The 22,347-nt window shown below is 41.7% G+C and overlaps 1 protein-coding gene and 2 long non-coding RNA genes across 6 annotated transcripts in view; all 3 read right to left on the bottom strand.

Annotated features, from left to right (window-relative positions):
• The window catches only part of NSMCE2 (NSE2 (MMS21) homolog, SMC5-SMC6 complex SUMO ligase), a 130,048-nt gene that overhangs the window by 71,946 nt on the left and 35,755 nt on the right, over positions 1–22,347 (bottom strand). The gene's annotated exons all lie outside the window — the stretch shown is intronic.
• Positions 12,195–15,240, bottom strand: LOC121064895. The gene is made up of 3 exons (XR_005816749.1): positions 14,864–15,240; positions 14,670–14,717; positions 12,195–13,438 (listed from the first exon to the last, which is right to left on the bottom strand). It is a non-coding gene; the product is annotated as an uncharacterized LOC121064895 (long non-coding RNA).
• LOC121064896 lies at positions 19,705–21,673 on the bottom strand. Its single transcript, XR_005816750.1, has 2 exons — positions 21,104–21,673; positions 19,705–20,999 (listed from the first exon to the last, which is right to left on the bottom strand). It is a non-coding gene; the product is annotated as an uncharacterized LOC121064896 (long non-coding RNA).

Genomic DNA, 22,347 nt, shown 5'->3' with positions numbered 1-22,347 from the left:
ACGTGAGAAGAACAAGAGCAGGAAGCAGAACTTACACCGTTATGTTAGAAAAAGGACAGATGTTTGAGAAGCCGCATTATATCCATACAAATAAGCTTTGGCCCAGCCACCGTGGAGCTACGAGAAGCTGCGTGTAGACATCCACACTAACCTCAAGAGCCCCCCTTAGCTCTTTACCTACACTCACTTGTTGCCAGATACCTAACAAAGTACAAGCTATACATTATTTTCTAATGGCAACATGAACAATTCCACCAGTTATCAAGGAAAAAAAAAGTATTTCACACCAGCTATTTTCCCAACAGTAATGCATGAAGCTGTGAGGATAGTCCAGCAACGTAGCATACATGACGCAGGCTCAGACAACCACTTAATGTAGAAATCTGTAGTGTCAGATGAGAGAGATGGTCAAAGAATGCTCCTTCCTGTAGTTTAACTTATTTCACGTGTTTACAAGATTAAATTCAGTTTCTGTTCACCTCCAGATGATTGCTTTCATTAAAATGATTAACAGGGACACCATCCCTGACCACACTCAATACTGTATTGTCACATATGCTATTACTAAAATGCCAGGTAGACCTTCTGGAAGGTCAACATGTCATAGGTGAATAATAAGGCACGTCCACCCACTATAATAACAAGTAAATACATCTGCTGTGCATAAGCAATTTCTCTTTGGTGCTGCACATCCTATTCCTTGAATAGGGTTAAGAATGGTCTAACTCAACAACACATACGACAAGAAAAGAAAGAAAACTTGACATCCGTCCTATTTCCTCACAGTGGGACAGCATTGCAACATCTTACGCACTGCATCAGCACAACACACTTGCAGGTACATCACAGTTTTCTTTAGTACTCACCACCCACTCCTACTCTACAAATTCATGATGGATGTAGTGATGAGATCAGCAATACAACATGAAGGAGGACAATATAAACATAGGACAGAGCTAAGGGACAGGGCAAAATTATCAATATTCAAGGTAACAAGTTGGGGTCATACTTCTTTTTGATCTCAGGAGGCAGTCAGATAAATGCTCACCACCAAACCTGAAGCCACCAGCATGTTCAATTTGTCAGTAAAAATTACTTCACATGGGAACCATGAAAGACATGTTAAGCAAACGACTGTTCATTTAGTAGCACTGTCAGCCAAAACCAGCATGCTAAGCAACACCTTGCAGTCATTAGTCAATCCATTGAGAGTAACATTGATTTTGAAATGGGGCGGAGGCATACACACCCTACAAAGCATCCTGGAAATGACATATAACTATGAACTGGGAGTGTTCGGGACATATGGTGAAAAGAAGTATCAGTCACAACAGCTTGTTTACAGCAATAGAAAAAGCAAAAGCATCTGCTGTGACAGTCCCATAGCAGCAAAGAACCACACGGGTATTTACATGGAAGCTCAGCAATAAGGAGAACAGGCATGTTATATGTTATGATTATTAATGATACACCGTACGTGATCTACTAGCAGCGCTGATAGGAAAACGAATTTAGAAACACACACCAAAAAGTCATGTTTAGAGAAACGTAGCTGTGGTTTACCTATCAAAAGATACATTTGTTCATGGCACGCTCACAGCTGATATATGGAAAGAGGTTTCTGTGTTTGATGGGCAATGCTTATGAAGTAAGCCAGTTCACGTCAGGTCTTTGACTTCTATCAGTACATATCCATAAGAACAAGCCTTGCTTTTGCAGGTTCTTTCACTGGTACGATGTGTATGGTACATGCATAAACAGACTGTGCCCCCCAAAATTAAGCTTTTTGCAAAGCTAACTTGCATAAGCCTAAGAAACCTGCAAACTCTGGTATTCTAAATGCCAGTCGGGGGAACTTTTATTTCATTGATTAGCATAATGAAAAAGAAATAAGCTATTCTGTTCCAGATCAATCCCAGAACCAGTTAGGTTGGACCAGCTTGCAGTACTAAACTATATACAGTAAGCATCAGTGTCTAACAAGACACTACTGAGCATAACTTTGCATGCAGCAGAGTGTTTAGTAATTTGCCCTTCCCAGTATTAAAACTCAAAGCACTTGGCAAACATTAAATAATTTAGCCTCAAACATCCATTGTGCTATATGTACAATCAACTGCATTTTACAGAGAGTGAGACAGTGGCATGAAGAGATGAATAGCTTGGCCTAAGCTTGCACAAGGAGACTGCGGCAAAACCAAGAACAAATAAATCCCAGTCCTCTACTTTGAGCACAAACCCATCCTTTACCTTCTTTAGTTGAGGGAAAGTTCAAATTAATATGTGTATTTGGTTCACTCTTGTCAAAGAACCCTAAAACAGCTTGTGGCTGCTTGGAAAACTTTGTGATAAAAGGACGGCATTCTTTGTACCACAAAAATGCTTCACTGGACTTTGTGTTGCATTCGTTCAGCATGTGACACTCCAAAGTTAATTTCTAGCTTTTTCCTTCTTCTCTCTCTACCACAGAAGTCCTTTAGCTGCGTGTTTTAAATCCTGACACAGTTCCTATGTACCCTCTCTCAGGGTCACTGCTTATGTTCCTTGGTTTTGAGGAATTTGCCATTGCCATCCATTTTGTTTTGCTGAAATTTCTTACCACACCTGAACCATGCTGACATTTCCTGTCCAGTGACACAATCTGCAAAAGAACTGTTCTTTTCAAAGAATTCAGAATTATCTCCTTAATCTTTCAAGCCACACGTTATTTGTTCCCTATAATTTAATGCCTTAAAAATATGACTTGTAAAGTTTAATTTATGGATATTATTGACACTTGGTATTTGTGAGGCAAAGAAATAATCCTGGTTGCTAATGACCTTTTTAATGACCAAGTCAGCTGACACAGCATAATTTCTTCATTTTCCAGATTCTTTGTTGTTTCATTTATGAAAGGGAGAGTGATTACTCACTCAGTGCTAAGAAGCTCAGAGGTATGTAGCTACCTAGATATTTATATCCTTTTGGGACAACCCAAAAAAGGATATGCTGACAGCCTCTGGCTAGCTCTAAGCTCAAAACTCGTAGTAATTTAGACTGTATTTACACTACAGCCATGTGTCTGTGAATATGCTTATGCAACACTGATAGCAGTTGTGCCTTTTGAAGAAAAACTTGGTGTCTCATGGCTCCTGTTGGGACAGAATGGCTTACCTCTGTGAATCTGATATTGTATCGGAACTCGGTCAACATTTTTTCAGGCAACGTTAGGCACTTCAGGACTTTGCATGACCAGCCAAGGACACCCTACAAAGACCCAGTTTTCAGAACTCAGGTATCTCACGCTTTCTGAATTGGCATCGCTTGTCTGACCCAGACACAGAGGTACCTAAACCTACTTATTTCAGAAAACAAATGCCAAGAACTGGCCAGCTGTAGCAGTAAATATGGACATTGTCAGAACAGCCTTGCTGAACTCCTCCATCAGACAAAAATAACTCTTCTTCCTTTATTTAGATCTGCTATGCAGCAGAATCAACCAAAATGCATGGCACATATCTTTCTTGTTTAATGATTCCTATGTCCTATTATTTCATCCTTACCTCAGTAAATAATTTATTATTACAAATATGCAGCCTTTCAACACACACATTTATTTTACCTCAGGGTAAGTCAAAGTTTGCTGTGATTATTTATTATAACCATTATTTTTTTTTCACTGAGAGGGAAAATAACATGGGAGCTAAGTAAATTTGTGGGTTGAGTCACCCATACTCTTTGTGAATCATGTGAGAACCAACTCTAAGTGAGTCACCGCTGTAACTGAATCAGGCTGCAAAATTTCAGCTTAACCTAAACAGTCATTTATTATTCTTCAATGGCTGGATTCAAACCCTTAGCAAATATCAGATCATTTGTTGATGCGCAAATAAAACACAGCTCTTGGAAACATCTGCAAGAAGGGCAGTCAGAAAGGATATCATCATTCAGCAGCAGGGTCGGCACTAGTTTGAACACGGCTCTGCTGCAGCCAGGGTTGCCTCAGGGCCCACATCTGATCCAGGAGATCCAACACCTCTATGCACCGTGGCTGCAGGGCTGGGACTCCGGTTGAGCAACACCTTCGCAGACAATTGTGAAACGCCAAGAGAGGCATATTTATGAGGGCTGACCCATACTTATGACACATAGGGCCTATTAAACCGTGCCAGCACAACAGAAAATGACTGTCAGCACGTTTCGAAGATCCCAAAAGTCTGCCAGAGTTAACAGTCTGAAGGTGAGGTAGGGTTGCTGAGCTTGGAGAGCAGCATGTCAATACGGCGGCTGCAGCTGAGGTATATCCCCCGTAATGATATGGTTAGGCCCATCCACAGTTTATTTTCCCTACTACAAACGCAGCTGGAGATGTTTAACATTTATAAAGAAAGCAGGCACAGAGGCTGCACGCTGCTCCCGTGCTCACTGGGATATTTCCAAGCGAACTCCTCACAAGTCACCGCACGTTGGAGTCATCTTGCTAAGGCTTGCTAAGGCTAAGAAGGGACTTCGGCCCCCTCTGTTTGCTTTCTTTCTCCTGTTTGGAAAGGAACCACATATACAGAGTGGGATTAATGTAAGTGAGCACCAGGTGAAGAAACAAAATTGCCAGGGCGCAAATGCGAAGTTTACAGTCCGATCAGGATTTCTTGGGGTTCTCAGCCATTGCAAGTTTCACCTCAGGTACAATGTGGTACTCCTCATGTGTTTTAACAGAAAAAAATGCTCTATTTTCCCCTGTTACCCACTATGGTAGACAAGATTGTGAACGTCCTTCTGTTTCTCTCCAAGACCCCTTGAGCCTTACTTTGCAAAGTAAGGGTAAAAAAAAGGGTAAAAAAAAGTAATGAAAGGGGATCACATTTAAATACCAGTATTGAAACTACTTGCTACCAATAGTGTAAAACTAACCCATAAAGACAGCAATAAACGCAATCATTACAGGTAAGGTTTTCCCAAAACACCAAAGTGAAGAAAGTTAATGGATATTTAGCACTTTAACCCCTTGAGCATTCCTAAAAGCTCAACTGCCTGTGGTTTGCCTCGAGGGTTGGACTGAATTTCCTTAATGATTTTAACCAAATAGAAGTCTGTCCTCATCTCTTTCTCTTTAGCTTTTCAATACAATGTACAAACATACAACGCAAATCACAGTATTTAGGAAATACTTATGGAAACATCTAAGAATTATGGTTCAAGACAGTGTAGATACTAACCTTTTCTTCTCTATGTAAAGTTCTGCCACAAACATAGTTTACACGCATGGTCCAGGAGAGGTACACCGCATCTTGTCCTAAGCAATTTTGCCTGAGCACAGATTAAGGCCTTTAATGGCAAAAATAACTACTTTCATCAAAATGTTGCTTAGTTTTCACAGAATGTTAGAAAGTGGGAGGCAGATGGTGCATCACTTTTAGCAAGGTTGATTCAGCAAATGCATCAGGCTGTTGAACCAGTTTACCAGGTTGCTGATTAATTCATATATTTAGAAAACACATTAACATGGATATTAGTATTGTGTGTATGTGTGTGAGTGTGTTTAATGTCCCACTCAAACTGATGGGAACTTAGACATTGATTTCAGTGGGAGAAGAAAAAGGCCCTAAGGTAATTTCAGATTAACAACCTGTTTAGTCTTGTATGGTTCTGCCTGGTTGACTGAGATCACTAAAACCCATGTTTTCCATAGTGTGGAAAGGACTAAATCCTAAAACAAGCACAATTCAGTATTATCTTCATCAACTCCTACAAAATCCTGTTGATTTATACCAGCTGTGAAGCTGAGCCCTGTTTAAATACAAAGTGTGACTTATTCTCTTTGGAGAACTGCATACATCACGTATTGTTAAAATCAGCTGATTTTCCAGAGGGATGTTTTCCACATTCCTCAGGTATACCTTTAGTGAAAGTCAAGCAGACATTTTCAATTTTTACTCTTTTTTTTTTCAATCTTTTTTGTTCATCTGATGAAATTCTTGTCCCCCGAAAGTTCTTTAGCACTGACAGCATTTCTTCTTCATACTCTCTGAAACAGCAATGTGAGTCATATTGTCATTTTTTATTAAGACTAAATGTAACCTTTAAACTTGTGGGAATCAGCAATAAGATTTCTAAGTACAGACTCATGCTTTACTTGAATTGACATTAGTTGAAAAACATATATCCTGTCTAACACTTGCAGCCTAGCCTCACTGAATTAATATATCTATATTAATACACGGATCGAGATGGCAATCAATCCATCAGAGCCAGCTCCACCTTTAGCACAGATGACTGATTTCAGTGATGGTGCAGAGCTGCACTAACAAGAAAAAAAAAAAAAAAACGAAAAAAAAAAACCATTGAGTGCAACTGCAGCTGCCCCAAGACTTCATTATGAGTAGATAGCACCTAACTTACTTACGCCTGCAGTGGGTGCAAAAGTGGGTGCACCCCACCTAAATAGCAGCCCCAGTCTGTGCCCTAGAGCAAAACTGCCTTTTACTTTGCAGGTTATTGTGACTGCCTTAGCGACAAATCTCTCCCTTGAGCCTTTCCACATATCACATTCTTCAATCACTAATAATGTTTTCCTATCTGGCTTCCTATTGGGACAGTCCTCAATATAATGATTAGCCACTAAATCCCAGGTCCTACTTCCATTCTTATCCTTCTTGTTTTACCAGTTCTGGCCGACAGTTTGCATCTCTCATACTGTCTCAGCAAACACTGTGGGCTTTCCTAGTACATGCACAAGCGATCCTCTTCTATGAAGTTGCATAGGACACTGTGGAATGCTAATGTACCCTTTTTGCTATGCAGGTGTCCCCAGTTTTTATAAGTTCCCTGCAGGCAGCGTATCATACGACAAAATTGTATTTTCAGCTGCAGTTCTTTTCCTCCTCTCTGCTTACAAATCCCATCGCTGTTGCTAACACAGTTCAGCAAAGCCTCAGAAACCGAACTGCGTCAGAAAATTAGGATTAAAGGGCCTTTGTATGCTAAATTAAGCTGCTTATATGTTCCTCTGTAGTCACCAACTTTTGCAAAGACAACACGTGCTGTGCAACAGCCTGGATTAATCTCGTCTACTTTACCACCCTACACATCCCTCTATGGATTTTCCAAAATCCTTGGAATCTATCCCCACCTTTCCCGTTATCTGTCAGAGTACCAAGAGGCTGCTTCTTGCCAACTGATGGTGCCAGTCGCTGGCACTCCACCTCTTCGATTTTCAAAGAAGTGCCTTCGCACTTTCTCTCTCCTGATTCTTCTGCTGTGGGAAAGCTCCTCATAAACATGTGGGAATATATATTTAAATCCTTCTTCAAAATCTTTGTTTAAAAACATCCTCCTTTACTATGACGCCCACAACCCCCTCCACGACTTTCCACCTGCTGCTGTGCAATGACAGCTATGTGTCCTGTGTGCTTGGTCTCAACTCCCTGTTTCTGGAACATCCCCTTTTATCCAGAACCTCACAAAACTGCAGCCTCAGAAATGTGATGAAGCCTGAACAGCTATTTTATTACAGGCCATTATATTGACTTGCACATCGTAGCTCAAAACCATCTTGCTTATATACTTATACTGCATTAAAGCAAACCTCAAAATTTGTGAATACTGTATTAAGCTGTAATTAAACAAAGTACTAGTGATAGTAATAACTAACTGTAAGGTGGACAGCAGATGTAATCTGATAGCTGACTGCAGAATAGAAAGCATGTAAGAAGAGTTTTTAAAATTTTACAGACTTTTGCAATTCTCCTGCAATTTATATGCGATGCTTTTTTTTTTTAATGTAAAGGTAAATTATCAAACAAGGCTTAAAACTATGAATAAAAATGAAATCATATACCAAGTCTACAGCAGCATAGATTCCTCCATTGCACATAAGCCCTTGATTTTTACACGTTGTTAGATGTAATTAAAATCCAACTTTCATTTAAAACAGTTTTTAAATAGTTCATAGTCAAAATAACAATTTCAGTGAATGAGACAGGTGTGTCACAGCAGTATTAACTTACATACATCTGCAAAATGTGACAGCCTGGTGAGAAGAAACAGGAAAAAAATGAGAGCCCTCTACTGCAGCTACAAGGCTGAAGAAGAGATGGCTCTACCTGTGTCTGCATGCCAATAGGAAAAAAAGAAGTATGAGACAGAATAATTCCTAAATGAAGGTGCTCCTCAGATATACTGCTGAAATGTTTTTTTTTGTGAAAACAAAATAGATTAAAAAGCTTAGCCTCAAATTTAAATACACTTTTCTTTACATTGCCTCGACTGACAAGAAAAGGTTACACAGTAGAAATCACGTCTGACTCAATAAGTATTTATTCACTCAGGACGTCAAACTGGTATCAGTTTAGCCATAATACTGCAAAAAATGAGTACTTTCCTGACCATCAACAACATTCCCATTATGCTGGCTGACAATCCCAGACATTTGATGTTGCCCGTGACTAGAAGCTCTCTCACTTAGCGTAAGATTTAAAAGCATGAAAAGAAGTCATTTTCTTCCAAATATATCACTCTATGCATGCAAGTATTTCCTTTCTGTTATTTTCAAACTCAATAGACATATCTTTTCTTGTTTCAGCTTCTGCAACGCTATCAAATTTGTCTCCCCAAACTCTCCCAGGCTGCTAGCATATACCCTATGCCAGCCAGCTCTCCTGATCACACTTCTCCTGTCATTCCAACTTCTCCCCTGAATTTACAGTCCTAGCTCTTGTATTTAATACTGGTTTTGAACTTATCTTTCCTGTCTTATTACTTTGCTTTCCCTTTTTTGTGCTCCTTCTGAACATCTCATCACAATTCATCACAATTTCTCAGTACTGCACTTTCCCTTTTACATCTATCAAACTCCCTTTTCCTTCGTTTCTCTGACTCATTCACTGTATATCACATGCCGAACTGATTCCTCTCTTATTACGAGCCTTAATTATGGGATGCCTCCATTCTTCCCTTTTTATATTACATTCTCATCAAACACCAGCTCCTGAGTCACTGGCAAAGAAGCTGGGGAGCAGCCGGAGTGAGTGAGTGCCTCCCCGCCACGCAGGGCTCACCAGTCTCACGGACGGGTTATGCTGACCCTGGGGCATATCGCACGTAGCGTGTGCTCTCCCAAGTGCACGCGTTGGCTTCTAGGAGTATTTCATCCTGAGCGTGCCGCTGTTGCACGCTTCCCTCAGCAGTCAGCGGCCTCCTTAAGTCATCGCCCTACAAAACGAAAATACACCATCCAAGGTGAAGCAGTATAACTTACTGTAAGTAACTAACCTTTATAATTGCATCTCACTTTTCAACAGGGATTTGAAAACATTCAAAATTTGATTTGAAAACAGATATTCACAATCTGATAAGATTTCAGCCACAAGTTAGCAAACCACTAGCTATTTTGGGTAGTTCCTGTAGAAACTTGACGTTTCAAACTGTTACCAATCTGCATCATGATTGTGCCCCTTTGTTCCTGTCTTCTGCCATGCAATAAACAGTCTCATGATAATATTACTTGTTTCATCAGTTTCTCTTCTCCACCAACCTCACTGGCACATTCTGTTGTCCAAGGAACCTTAGTTTTGAAGCAGACATAGTTCTACAAAATACGCAGTTGGTATCTGCCGTTGTTCTTGAAGTTCATGCCAGACTCCTGTGATGAGGAATGAGGAATCTCATCCTGTTATATAAGATATTACATGCAAAAGAACCCAAGAACAGGATACACAACTCCCTGAGGAAGCTATGGATTACAATCAGTAAATAAATGGATCATTAACTGGTCAATCATTTCACTGTTCGCTTGACAGACAGAATGAGAAATGCCTACTGCAAGGTGTGCAAGGTGTCAGTAACACAGCTGAAAAGAAAAAGAACACCCAACTCACCAGCAGAGGAAGAAGAAAAAAAAAAAAAACAGCTTTTGCAGAGTCACTAACTCAAAACGGAATAATTAAAACTCCCACTTCAGAAGCTACTGCTTTGAAGTGGAACTGCAGATCTCTATTTGCATATTAGGAACGCTTGTGTCGATTTCCATGCTCAATCTGGGTATGAGATTGCAGATGGAGATGACAAGGCTCTGAATTAGGACAAATCAAATGGATGCAGACTCATGAAATCCTGTAGAGATAATTATGAGTCTCTCAAGATGATGTAATTAGTACGTTAGCATGGTTTCCTCCTTTAGCAGCAAATGCATTTGAACAGTGTGTAAAGCCTTTATGTCTAATATACCAGCCCTGGTAAAAGTCCTTTGTGCCCTTCTGTTCGGTCTGCCAGCATCTTTATAAGCCCCTACTTTGTGGCAGACAACTAGATTCACAAAAAGACTAAGCTGTAGCAAGGATGCACATTGTAGAACTTCAGCTTTAGACATCCCAATAACCAATGCAATCCCCTCCCCTAAATCAGACAGTCAGACTTTTTATAAAATGGATGAAGAAAGACAAGTGCCAAAAAGCAGGAACCACAAAAGCCATCTATCTAGTCAAAAAGTTGTCCGAGTGACTCAATAGGACAGGCAGTCCTATTCCTCTAATGGCGATGGGTGCCTCCACCGCAAACCCTTTCCTTGAGTCAGATGCTTAAGCCAGCCAAATCCTTCCCAACAAACAACGATGAGAAAGACCCACGCACTATCAGATTTAATATCTCTGTGGTTGAAACAGTCATCAGTAAGGTGAGTGACCCGTTCTCAAATCTCTGCTCATCCCGTATGAGTTGTCCTAGCCCATAGGCTATTGGGTATTCAGGGGTAAGACATCTCGATCTCTCCTGTTTGAAGTTGTTCCACTTTGTATAACTAATTAAAAGATAATTGGAGCAAGTACTTGAACCTGACTCTCCCGCATCCCAAGTTATTGCCTAACTATTTAGCGGAGGATTCACTCCCTCATTTTGTTTCTGAAAGGTTCTTGAATCATGTAGGCACTTCTGAAAATCTTTTTCTCTGTATTTTACATACAAAGCTTCACAGGGCACAGTCACATTCATATGAGAATTACCACTACAAATACCTCCAATTCTTCTCATATACAGTCCCAGCTCACTCACTTGATGGCAAAAGGTAGGTGCTTTTTGTCTGGTTGTTGTCAGTTGTGAGGGAGGGATGCTATTTCAAATATTTTGTCACAATGTAATCCATTTTTGCAAGTACAAAACCAACTTTTCCTTGGTTGGTTTCCTTGGTTCTTGTTTTTGATTTCTCCCTTGGAGAAGGCAACAAGAAGCCTCCAGCAGTATTCATAGACAGCAGAATAAAGGCCTATTGGTCTTCTACAACGACTGATGATCACTCTTTGGATTCTAAAAATATGGTATGGATTTCAGAAGGACATGATATGATGAACAGATCTCCGCTCTGAAGAGCTCACAAAGTAAATGATGGATCTGGCAGACAAGCAAAGATGCAATATAAACCACACGTCAGGAAAAACACAGATTACAAATCCAGGATAATGAAGCACAAGTGAAAGCTTGTAAGGTATTTCAAAATAATGCCAGCCTGGTATAACAGGCATTTGTTCAAGGACTAAAAGAGCATTACGAGCTGATATAAGAAAGATAACAGACTAGAGAAGAAATAGTTCAAGAAGCAGTCCGCATGACAAAGTAATTCAAGGAAGGAATTTACATGCAATAAATGCAAACAGTTATCCCAGTACAAAACTTGCAGACCCTTTTCTTTTATTTCAGCTTACATATCCTATATGTGAGTTCAACAAAATAAAAACAAAAAATAAAAAAACACACCAAACAAAACAAAAAAAACCAACAAATAATTAAAAAGAAAAAGAAAGAAAAGAAAAAACACTCATCCCAGAGCAAGAAGGCAGGGAACACTGATTTAACTATATTTTTTTTCCTGACACTGGCAAAACCTTGCCCATGAACAAGCCCCAGTTTAACTAGGGTGCAGGCTGAGAAAAGACAAGGGAAAATTTTAGAAGTGTTGGGTGAACAGTGGCGTAGGAAAACTTCAGAGTTCAACAAGAGTATTGTGAAATGCTACATGTGACAACATTACACAGCACGCAGGGGAAGATCTGATTCAAAAAAAAAAACAAAATTTTGGCTGGCAAAAACACGTTGGCTCACTTATGGTTTCCAGAAATGTTTTTGCTATACAGCATGCTAAAAGTCTTCAGCTTACAGGAGTTCTTGGCCATGGCAGAGGCTTGTGGTGACATAATGCAGGCACAAACCAACCCCCAGAACAAAAGGTTAAAGTCTTTTACAATATTTAATTTCTGTAGAGATTTAAACATTTAAATATGTCATTACAAAACAAAATGACTCAGTATAGATGTAATTCAGATGTACCAAAATGCATTAGTCATTCAATAAAACCGGCACCGAGGATTTACTAAAAATACTTTACAGAAGGAAAACAACAACATATATTTACTTTATTGAACGGTTGTTGTAGAAAGCACATAAAAACAAATCCTGCGTAAATCACCTTAATTTGCCTACCCCTAACTAGGGCTGCTAGTCCCACTGGTAAAGCAGCAGAACTAGCTCAGCTTCAGTTTCCAACCCTTGTGCCGAACAGCAGCGCAAGGGGAAGCGACGCGTGGCGGTGCCGGTGATCCCACGGCAAGCAAACAGGGCAGGGAACGAAGTAACTGGCAGGATACGAGGCTCGCTGCCCGGTACAGGTCCCAGGAGGGGCAGAGTTAACCTGCATCAGCTTCCTCCTCCTCTAGCACCCCAGGGAGCACCAGCAGCAAGTCGCCGGGCCATCAGGACACGAAGACAGAAGCAGAGCGGTTTTATAAGGCTGTTGGATTGCGGGGAGCACAAAGAAGTCTCCCCCAAATGGTGAAAAGACAACACAAGTCAGCAGTGTGGCCCCTTCTGGTGCTTCAGGTCCCTCCATGCAAGCGCTGAGGGGACACGGTGCCACCCGGGGCCTGCTCAGGCACTCGGTGCTCCTCCCTAGGGCAGGGAGCCACGGCCTGGGCCGGGGAGGTGTGCTCCGATTGATCGAGTCACTGCTGTGCGTGGTGAGGAGGTGCCAGGAGAGGCAGGCAGGCTCTGCCACATCAGCGGTGACCTCTGGAGACCTGCAGGAGCTTTGAAGAAGTTTCTCCGAGGCCCCAGCAGGGCAAGAAGGAAGGCGTGAGGGAAGGAAGAAGATACGGACTTGCAGAGGGTGGAAGCTGGAAGCCTGTGACTTCAGGTAACAGGAATAAAGCTCTCTTTCCTCCTGTTTCAGGAAAAGTAGTGGGTGTTTTGGGAGAAAATACTAAGCGGGTATCTCAAGTCTTTGGATTAGTACCAGCACTAAGGGAAATACCCGTGTTAGTGGCTGGTGATGCTCCTCCACGTGAGACAGAGGAACCTATCCCTGTTATCCAGGTAGGTCTGATGTGTGTCCAGGGCCTGGGTCACCGCCAGTGCAGACAGACTGCCATCACTCAGCCAGCCTTTCCAACTCCATGCCAGAAGGGAAAGTTACACATTTCTGTTTGGAAAGGAGGGCATGCAGAGGATTACCACAAGTGTCTGGATACCAATGCACAGAGCTTGGGCAACCAACAAGAGCTGGAAGTCTGTTCGCAGTCAGAGAGTTACGACTGTGATCAGGATCACAAAGATTAATGGGATACCATTCGTGACTGGAAAAGTGTCACAGGAGAACAAGCAGTGAGGAAAAAGGGCAATTGCACCTGCTTACAAAGTGTTTCACTGTCCATGCAGAGTTCCAGGGTGAAACAGACTGATCCACCAGGGCTCTTCTGGTCCAAAGCAAATGCCATATTGGTCTCGTGGCACTGGGGGCCTGTTACAGGCCATCTGACCAAGGGGAAGAGGTGGATAACCCAAAACAACTCACTTATCGGCCTTGGTCCTCACTGGGGATTTCAACCATGTGGGCCCCATGGCACTGTGCAAGCAATCCAGGATGTTTCTAGGCTGCATTGGTGATAACCTTTTAACGCAGATGCTAGAGAGACCAAGCAAGGGTAATACTCTACTTGCCCTCTGCACACAAACAAGTGGCAACTGTGGTCACAGATAGCAGCTTGGGATCAGTTACCACAAGCTGACTGCATTCAGGATCCAGAAAAAGGCCAGGAAGGTAAGCAGAAGATTTAGGATTCAGGATTTTATGCAAGTGGACCCTGGGTTATTCAAGGAATTCTTCAGCAGAAACTCGTGGGAAACTGACACAAAAGGTGCCTATGATAGGTGGCGATTTTTTTTACAGAAAATTTATTGATAGGTCAGGAATAAATAATCCTGTTGTACAAGAAAGCTAGAAATTTCGGTAGAAGGATTACTTGAAAAAGCAAGGAGCTCCTCATGAACTGAAATGCGAAAGGACAGCATAAAGGAAACAAGAATAGACAGCGAAAAAGGAACACAAAAGCAGTGCTCTGACACTTAGGGACAAAATCAGGAAACCCAAAGCCCATTTAGTGTTAACTCAAGCGAGAGCAGCAAGGATTTCTGTAAGCTCAGAGGAAATGTGGGGATGTTATTGAACAAGGGAGACAGCCTAGTGGCTGTTGAGATGGAAAAGGCTGAAGTACTCAGTACATTTTTGCCTAAATCTTCACGGGTAATGATTACTCCTAGATTTCCAGCTGTATCACGATTGTTTGGCAAGGAACAGGTCACAGAAGACAAGTTAGGAACAAGTTAAAAAGTAGCTGGATGTGTTCAAACCCAGGATGCCAGAGAAGATTTACCTGAAAGTGCTGGAAGAGCTGGCTGACATGACTCCAAGACACCTGTACCTACAAAAAAGCATGACCAAGAGAGCAGGTCCATGACAACTGGCAAAAGGCCAGCGCTACACCTGTCTTTAAAAAGGGCACGAGAAAGGACACAGGTAACTAACTATAAGGTTGGCTTCACCTCAGCCCCTGGAAAGATTACGTACCACATCCCGCTGGAACTCGCTTCCAAACGTGCAGGGAACAAAAAGGCAATCAGCAATAACCAAGGTGGACATACAAAGGGCAGCTCACGCTTGATCAACCCGATTGCCTTATGGGATGAAATGACCTGCTGTGCAGACATGGGCAGGGCGGTGGATGTAATCAAATGCTCTGGTCGGTAGATTGAAAATTACCGGGACAGCCGGGCTGCGAGGGTAACACAGATGGTAAACATTAGTTTGACATCTAATTGGTAGCCTGCACCTAGCAGAATACTTTAGTGGTGAACAGGAGGGCTGAAAATGTTCAATATCCTCACAAACAACCTGGCTGCTGAAACAATGCACTCTCAGCAGTCTTGTCCGTAGGACAGGAGGAGCAGTATTGGGAGCAGCATGGCCAGCAGGAGCAGGGAAGTTACTATCCCCCCCTACAAAGCATGGACTAGGAGGCAGCTGGAATATTGCACCCAGTTTCAAGCTCCTCGGTTCAAGAGGGCCATGGCAAAACTGGAGTCTGGGAAGAGGTAAAAATTACTTGAAAAAGAGTTACAAAATGGCGGACCCAAGCTTTCCTCCGCATATGAAAAAAGTGTAAAATTACATTTTTTTCTGACAGCGCTATCCAGCTTAGTGTTTTCTTTTTTAAAAAAGAGAACATGCTTGATGGTCTCTTATTTATTGTCTCCTGTAATAAGCAACCCATACCAGAACTTTGTTATATATATATATAACCCCAGTTGGACCTTTCTAGTTTATACCACTGCTGGATGGGGTATAAAAGGCATTTTTTTATGTTTACTGATCCAAGAATCTCAAGAACTGTTCTTAAAACTTTCAGATTCTCATCTACTAAAATAAGTAGAAAACCTACACTGCAGGGACCTTAACTGTCCAGGAAAACACTTCATCAACTTTGGTGTGCTTGAGATCAGATCAGGTGCTTCAGTTGGAATTTCATCAAATTTATAAGAAAGGACCCCATTAGACACCCAGAGCTGTAGCTCACTTCCTCTCATCAATGTTACATGCTTGATTTGTTATTTAGAACAAGTTATTAAGTTTTTCTTGGGCATTAAGGGAGAAAACTGGCTACATGACAAGGATCTAGCTGAAGACTTCTCCCTTCTTTGGTCCAAGTGGGTGTAGCTCTGCTAACTTCAAGGAGGATTTTATCTGCTGGTACCTAATTATTAAATGGTTTGTGTGGTTTTATATGATACGGATTTGAAGTGAGCTTTGAGATTAAGAATTTTTCAATTATGTAACAATGCCCAAAGCAGGAGATGTTCATTTACTGATTTTTTTAAATCAAGTATAAGAGCAAGAACACAGAGATAAATTACTAGATACCTTGAAGACTTTCCACATATTAAAATTATGGAGGTGAAAGGTAGTTTTTAGATAGGACTATGTTCCAAAATAGGTTTGAAACAGAGTGCAAATGTTATCCCTCTAAAGCTAAGTAGGCAATCAACATAGATTTCAGGATGCAGTAGTGCTTGCTGAGTCTATATCTTCTGTGTAGTTTTATTTCTGTTGCATAAAGGTGCAAGCACTGCATCAGACCAGGGATCAATCTACCATATTTTCATCTTTGACAGTGGCAGAAGCAAAATTCTGGAGTAGGAGTATAACAAGAGTGCCAAACAAAAAGATATTCCCCTGTTCCCCACCATATACTTTCCGTACTTCTATCAGCCTGCAGTTTAGGGATTTCCCAAGAGAGTGACTATGTTTGTATCTTTATGTCCAATAGTCATCAGGGAGTTTTTCTTCCATGAATTTGTCTAGGAGTTTTTTGAACCAATTATTGCTTTTGGTCTCCATAACATCCCGTGGCAATTAATTCCACAATTTAATCATTCACTATATAAAAACTTACTTCCTTTTGCTGGCTTAAAATTTGCTGCCGGATAATTTCACTAAAGGTCTCTTTGGTTTTATGTGACACATTGTGAATAAGCATTTCTGTTCCATCCATGACTGTACTTACGGCTATTTTAGTCACCTCTTATCTGAATGAATTGACAGTTTCTCCTTGAACAGAAGTAAAGCCACACCTATGATCCTCTATAGGTGCTTTTTGCTTTAGCTGGATTTTCTCCTTACCATAAAACAAAAAAAAAAAAACACAAACAAAACACAAACGTTCTTCTATTAACAATTTAACAGACTTATAAGCAATGAAAAGAACTAATCTAAGGAGGAATGAGTTTGGGGGATTCCGAAATGGGTCATTTTGAGCTGTAAGACACATTACAACTATAGTTTTCTATGTTGTACATACAAACCTGGTTGATGGCATTTGTCTGGATATACATTTTTAAGCCTGACCGAAGAAGAAGGCCATATATATGTATATGTAAACTTAACTGGTAGATTAGGGAGAACGACTAGCTGTCCTGAGGACAGAGATACCATGCACTGGTGTGGATGGGGGAAAAGCCAATGTTTCTGTAAGTCTTCTCCGAGTGAATGCCATCAAACTAACAACAGCCACGTCTGGTTTTGGTCAAAAGAGCATGAGAAAGGGATTCTAAATCTTAGGGCTGTAAGAGAGGAAGCAGGGAGAGAGAAGTGCAGCTGCCCAGCAAACTGACAATAATCAACGTGCCAATCACAGGACATCCAACAGGGGTAAGTCTTGGGTCATAACCACCCCATGCAGCGGCACAGGCTTGGGGAAGAGTGGCTGGAAAGCTGCCTGGCAGAGAAGGACCTGGGGGTGCTGGCCAACACTTGGTTGAGCATAAGCCAGCAGTGTGCCCAGGTGGCCAAGAAGGCCAATGGCATCCTGACCTGCATCAGAAGTAGTGTGGCTAGCAGGACCAGGGAAGGGATTGTCCCCTTGTATGCAGCATTGCTGAGGCTGCAGCTTGAATATTGTGTTCAGCTTTGGGCCCCTCACTACAAGAAGGATATTGAGTTGCTGGAACACGTTCAGAGAAGTGTAACAAAGCTGGTGAAGGGACCAGAAAGTAAGACTTATACGGAGCAGCTGAGGGAATGGGGGTAGTTTAATCTGGAGAAGAGGAGGCTGAGGGGAGACCTCATTGCTCCACCTGAAACGAGGCTGTAGCCAGGAGGGTGTTGGTCTCCTTTCTCAGGTGACACACGATAGGATATGAGGAAACGGTCTCAAGTTGCACCGGGGTGGTTTACATTAGGTATCAGGAAGAATTTCTTCATGGAGAGGGTGATTAAGCATTAGAAGGGGCTGCCCAGGGACATGGTGGAGTCCCCGTCCCTGGAGGTATTTAAGAGATGTGTGGACGTGGCACTAAGGGCCGTGGTTTAGCGACAGGACTTGGTAGGTCAGGTTGATGGTTGGACTTGATGATCTTGAAGGTCTTTTACAGCCTAGATGATTCTGTGATTCCTGAGAAAAGAGGTGCTGAAGAGGGCTGTGACTGCAGCAGTTAGTGGAGTTTGGCAGCCTGGAGTGGGGGAAGGCAGGGTTGTTTGATGTTAAGGGGGTACGGTGGGGATTTTCGTAGCTAAATCCATAAACACCCCATTTCACTCCAAGATTTTACTGAACTGGACCGTACTGCCTCTGGCACAGCCCAGCCTTTACCTGTATCCCTTGATCACCTCCAAGTAAGCATAAAAATATCTGTGGAGAAACATTTCATCCGCAGCCCACACTTCATTACAGCAATTACCACACACCACAAAACCACACCCGGCGAGACTGCCCTGCAGAAGCTGCCATCTTTCCAGAAACCCTTGTCAACTCGCCTTCGCATCCAATCCCCTACTTTACTCTCCTTTCCCAACACAACAGACTGCTGGGGAAAAAATAGCACAGTAACAGCTTTGAACAAAGGATGAGCATCTAGTGGAACAAATGCCGAGGAATGTTCATACGGAAGCACTGGCAATGCAGCAAGGCACAAACATCTCCAAAAAAAAAAAAAAGAAAGGCAGAGTTAAAAGTAGCAACATCACAGAGCTTTTAATTTCTCTGCTTTTGTGGAATTTATCAGGTGCATGTGTGTGAGCCCATTAATGTGAACAACACACTTTACAAGGAAGATATGAGTGTATTGATACACACACTTAAGTCTTTTAAAATATGTTTCAATATTAACACACAAGTCTGGGGATAAATGAAATACTTCAGCTGGTTAAATCAGTTTAGTCAGGTCGTGCACTTAGCTCGGCTAAATAAGCTGAGAGCCCAGAAATTAGTTCAGTTTGCCAACCTTTATTATCGAGCACAGTGTTTGTAACTCACAACAGGTTATCAACAGCAGGACTGCATTTGGGAGATACCATGACATCTGGTATTGATTTCTGGCAGGATTTAAGTCTTTTTTGAAACCTCTATCTCAAGTTGGAAAGATAATTAAATGTGTATGTGCTTTTAAGCAGAAATATATATATTTATAATTTTAAGAGGCATTAAAATAGGCAGAGTTGCATACTGCAGCAAACCACAACCACAAAGAAGGCACTCTTCTTTTTTTTTTCTTTTAAATCAAAGCACTACCTCCCATCAACAGGAGCAATGAGAAAGGTGAGAAGGAAAGACAATTCCACATCTGCAGAACAGGTTGCGGGCAAGTGCTGAAAATCCAAAGCGATCCATTATTTAAGTTAGTGAAATACAAGAAACATCAAAAAGCTGCTCTTTAACTCCCAGCGTTAAAAAATAAAACAGAAATGCTCCACAAACCTTCAGTTCTCCCCATTTTAGCAAAGGCCCTAGGCATGTAATTCAATAAAAGACAGACACTCAGATCAATGCATATCATGAAGTCACAAGAATGCAGCGCGTTCAGTAGTAGCAGCCAGACAATCAAAAAAAAAAAAAAAAAAAGTGTGATCCAGTTAATGCTGTAAGCAACGTTTTATCTGTGATTTATTATAAAGCTGCTCGGAATTATGCAGAGGGAAAATCTGGGGAGCTTAATGCTTTTATTGATAAGGTCAGCAAAAACACGCAAGAAGAAAGAATGCATGTGTTTAAATGAGTGGCCTAACATTTAAACTTTCAGGGGAGGAATATGAAAATACTAAACATACACATATAATCTCTGGAAACAATTACACTAATTAAAACAATGCCGAACATTTGGAGAGAGACATTTTACGGAAGGCATTCCAGAATGATCTCCCCAAAGACACTGATCAAACTGGGTGTGTTCAATTAACAGGAGAAATTAATTTCAAGTGAAAACCCCCGCTGCTGAGAATCATTCAGCCTTTAGCACTCCCCCCAACCCTGGCCCCAGCATTTAAATCCTTGGACTGTCAGCAGGAGCTTTCTAGATGAGATGGTTAATTGGAAAGGCTATTTTCACGACTGGTCTAGTGAAGCTCCAGCTCCAGTGTTTCCAGTAATAAGTTTCATCATCAACAACAACAAAAAAAAATCCATGATTTGAGATGAAGATGGCCTTTTACTTTGTACTGGCTGTCTACCTCAACGCCTACATTTCATATTTTTCTCTCTCTGCTCTAGGCTAAGCTAAGCCAGGCAGAATTAACTCATGTTGACTCTGAAATGCAGCCATTGCCTAGAAAAGCAGGGATCCAAACCACAGCGCCTTTCGGTTGCTCTCTGCTGTGACCTTCTGGAATTCCAGAAACAGTTCGGACTGCCAATTACCATCCCGAGCATTCAAATAAAATCATAACGAAGCTGAATTCAAATTGCTTTGAAATCTTCTGACAGAAAAAAAATAGATCTCTTTACAGACAGATATGGGATACTGTTCACATTTCACAGATGTGGAAACAGAGATCGTGGTTGAACCAGATAGTAAATTCAGTTTCAGTATGTCTAGCACAAGATCAAAAACACCACAGCCGCATGACGCACTGATGAAGTGCAACCCACTCTGCCAATTCTAATTTTGCACCGGGTGATGCTCCAGCAGGTAGCGTCTGTCCTTCTGCAGGTGGCACGCAGCCAGCAGGAGCGTGATGTCGTGTGATCTGGCTTATCTGAACGTGCTACCAGGTGATTCGGTACGGCACAAAAGTGGTGTAGAGGAACACGGGACCATAGCCCACGGCTCAGGGCAAAACAATTTGTAAGGGTCAACCACATAAGCTCTTAGCAGACCCGAGAACAGTTCCCAGTCCTTCCTTCATCCCAGGCTGGTTTCCCACCTATTGGACAGCTCTGCTGCCCAGCACAACAAATGCAACTTTCATATTAAGACGGACTCCTGAGGATTTATTTCGCAGATTTGTTCTAAATACCCTCCCTGTTTCCACCCCACTTACAGAGGTCCCGTTTCCATCTGCTGGTCCTAGGTCCAGAATACTTCTTTTCCCTCAAATCCTCGCTCTGCTAACCAGCTGTGGCCCCTGCTGCCTCACCTCTACCCACACAAGCCGAGAGACATTTCAGCAGCTACAGAGTTGACACTGCAAATATTTAGGAAAACATTTAGCTTGACAAATGCAAATAATCACAGCGAAGTCAAACAAACCTATGTGTGTGTGCAAGGGTTTCCAGGGTTTAGTAGCCGAAAAGTAGGACACTTTTTTACGCTTGCTGCGAGACACTCAGAGACACTACTAAAGATGTGCTATATAACCCACATAAATCAAAGAACGCTACTCCTACTTCTTTATATACCGCTTGCTAGAGAAGTATTTTTTACTGCAGGTTATCAAATGCGGACTCTAACGTATTAACACTCTCTGGAGGTGTTCAAGGTCATGTTGGATGGGGTCCTGGGCAACCTGGTCTAGTGGGAGGTGTCCCTGCCCATGGCAGGGGTTTGCAACTGGGTGATCTTTAAGGTCCCTTCCAAACCAACCCATTCTGTGATTATTGTAGTGAACTATACACATGGATTACTAATTCTGGGGAAATTAAAAAAAAATAAAAATAAAATCAATCATCAAATGCTTAGCCCAACTCATAGAGACAGACACAAAAGGTAAAGTAAATATTAGAAAGTAAATGTTAGAAATGTGTTGAAATGCATCCTTATCCCAGTTTCTGCAGCAAACGCAGTACATGACTACAACAGAGCCGCACTGTTTGTATTGCAGTTTGGAGACTGCAGCAGGACAAAGCAAGCATTACGCTATTATAATAAACTATGTCAAAGGAATTGCAAAGAATAAACTTTAAAAAGTTAAAGAACTCCAAAGCCAGAAAATGCAAGAATTAAGTCTGCCTGCAAAAGTTTTAGTAAGTCCTATGGCACTATACTTATGCAGAGGCACAACTACAGTCATATTATTTTCCTCTATTGTCCTGCATCAGTCGTGGTAAGGATTTGACCCAATGTCCGTATTTTGCTTATTCTGTAAGATGAATTATTGGTCTGAAGTGGCTTCATTGGTAAACAGCACGTAACCAAGAAGTAAAGAGCAATTTCAACTAGCATCCATGGTACCAAAATAATGGCCATGGAGGTACCCAGTGTTAACAAAAAGTAAAAAGATGAAGCAAGTTCTCCAGAAATCTATGTGCTGGGAGAGAAAACACTGCACCCATACGGTGTCTTTCA

The sequence above is a fragment of the Cygnus olor genome, chromosome 2 (genome assembly GCF_009769625.2).
Source record: "Cygnus olor isolate bCygOlo1 chromosome 2, bCygOlo1.pri.v2, whole genome shotgun sequence".
NCBI classification, from domain to species: domain Eukaryota; kingdom Metazoa; phylum Chordata; class Aves; order Anseriformes; family Anatidae; genus Cygnus; species Cygnus olor.
This window is presented reverse-complemented; position numbering and strand designations above follow the sequence as displayed.